Source organism: Nansenia antarctica (assembly GCF_963989245.1).
Source record: "Nansenia antarctica genome assembly, chromosome: 19".
Lineage (NCBI taxonomy): Eukaryota > Metazoa > Chordata > Actinopteri > Argentiniformes > Microstomatidae > Nansenia > Nansenia antarctica.
In genome coordinates, this window is record NC_137692.1 from 17,755,282 (window position 1) to 17,757,954 (window position 2,673).

Consider the following 2,673-nt stretch of genomic DNA (forward strand, 5'->3'; position numbering starts at 1 on the left):
GTATGAGGTGTGTACATAGAGGTGTATTTAGTGTGTATGACGTGTGTACATAGAGGTGTATTAAGTGTGTATGAGGTGTGTACATAGAGGTGTATTTAGTGTGTATGAGGTGTGTACATAGAGGTGTATTTAGTGTGTATGAGGTGTGTACATAGAGGTGTATTAAGTGTGTATGAGGTGTGTACATAGAGGTGTATTTAGTGTGTATGAGGTGTGTACATAGAGGTGTATTAAGTGTGTATGAGGTGTGTCCATAGATGTGTATTTAGTGTGTATGAGGTGTGTACATAGAGGTGTATTTAGTGTGTATGAGGTGTGTTCATTCCCCTGTAACTCACTAGGCTGGGAGAAGTGTTGTTGTTGTTCTGCTTGCTGGGCTTTGACACGTGGTGGTTTCCAGGTCATGGTAGGGTGGTGGCTAGGCCTGTGTGTGTGTGTGTGTGTGTGTGTGTGTGTGTGTGTGTGTGAGGTGGTGGCTAGGCCTGTGTGTGTGTGTGTGTGTGTGTGTGTGAGGTGGTGGCTAGGCCTGTGTGTGTGTGTGTGTGTGTGAGGTGGTGGCTCGGCCTGTGTGTGTGTGTGTGTGTGTGTGTGTGTGTGTGTGTGTGTTGACAATGGAGGAGCCGTAGCTTTATTAGAGAGAACAGGCTGACAGGCCACACTCTGTTAGGCGCTGAATGGACAGAGTGGCTGTGACAGTCGAGCCTCTTAAGCCTCCCGGTCCCGCTGCGCCGCGGCACAGCCAGAGCTAAATGCCATCTGTTCCAATATCGGAGCTTTTTTATTTTTGCCGTTTAGCATAAAATTCATGCAAAACCCTCTCTCTCTCTCTCTCTCTCTTCTCTTGAGGTATTAAAAAAAAAAAGAGAAAGAAAATGATTTGGGGGCTACTCTGTCGCATTCGTGCGACCTCCGAATGAAATGTATTCCGTTTCAACTTTCTTTCAGGGTGTCTTTCAAAGGTTGCAACGGAGTAAAAGAAAAAAACGAAGATAGAACTTCTGAAGACATTATCTCTCTGCGGGGGTAATAATATGCTCTTGAATATATTTCTTCGGAGGCGATGTTGACTGCTTACAAAGTTTAAAGTTAACAACGAGGCTGTGTGTGAAAGACGAGACAGGCCTATCACTGTCATGACGTTGGCAACGGGATCAAAATGTTGGTGCTTTTATTTTGAAACACAGAAATACGTTTCAAGTTGTCGTTGAGAATCACAACACAAACTCGCTAGTCGAGCCAAAATACTGAAAGGCAATGGATTGGGTGAGTAATCCCCACTGCTACCTAGTTAACTACAACACTACTTTACATTGTTAGCAGGCTCACAACACAAGCTGTGTCAGTTGACTAGCGATGTGTCGTTGATTTTCAACAACGATGGAAATTTAATCACATTTTTCACACATTAAATCGGCTGCCGACTTGCGGACCAATTGACCAGACCAAGTCATAATTACATTCAGAGAGATCCTCTAACTCTCTCTCTCTCTCTCTCCTCTCACTCTCTCTCTCTCTCTCCTCTCTCTCTCTCTCTCTCTCTCTCTCTCTCTCTCTCTTTGACTGGCTAAGTCTACTAACACAGGGGTTTCCTATCCCGTCCTTTTCACTGTAAGACTTCAGAAGAAGAAGAAAGTTCAACCTTTTTGTCACAATCAGATGTATTGAGGCTCCAGGCCAGGGGTGAGGGGTCAGGGGTCAGAGCCAGAGCAAATTTAGGGGTTCAGTTCCTTGCTCGAGGACACCTCGACACGTGGCCAGCCGGGGTTCGAACCGCCGCCCTTGAGATCGTTAGACGCCGACTCCATTTATCCTGCTGCTCCTGGTGCTCTTAGACACATCTGTACCCTCTGACCCCTGTACCCTCTGACACCTGCACCCTCTGAACCCCACACCTGTACCCTCTGAACTTTGACCCCTGACCTCTGACCTCTCACACACGCCCGCCACAGGGCCCGGACAGATCAAATCCGATTCTATTCGTCTCATGACACTGTTTCATCTCTTGTCTTGTTACTTACCGCCCGGGCGTCGGCGTCCTGGTTTGTCTGTTTGTCTATGTATCTGTCTTTCATGTTATGAAAATAAAGAAAAATGTTCATCGCCCAAAAAAAGTGTATGTAGCAGCGATAACTTACAGTAATAGTGCAAAGGTGTAAATGGACTGCACTTATATAGCGCCTTTTTTTGCTGCTCCAAAGCTGCTCCAAAGCGCTTTACAACGGCCTCTCATTCACCCGTTCACACAAACATTCACACACCAATGCTGCCATGCAAGGCGCCGGCCCCGCTCACTGGGAGCAATTTTGGGGTTCAGTGTCTTGCCCAAGGACACTTCGACATGTGGCCAGCCGGGGCTCGAACCGCCGATCTGCCAACCTTGTGATCATTAGACGGCGGCTCTACCTCCTGAGACACAGCCGACTGTAGCAGCCAGACCGCTGGTCCTGCAGGGGACACCGTGTCGAGCATTAGGAATGGAGACACACAAGGAAGATAGGCACCTCGTAGCCCGCTAAGCTAAAGCCTAGGAAGAGCCTAGCGATTACTACAGGAGTAGTAGAAGTAACCGGCCCTGCTATGGTTGCTAAGTTACGTCATGTCTGTTCAAACCAGAGGCTTAACACTAGAACAGCCGTGCCTTTTTTACCTACTATAAGAGCCTCCTCCTCGGGG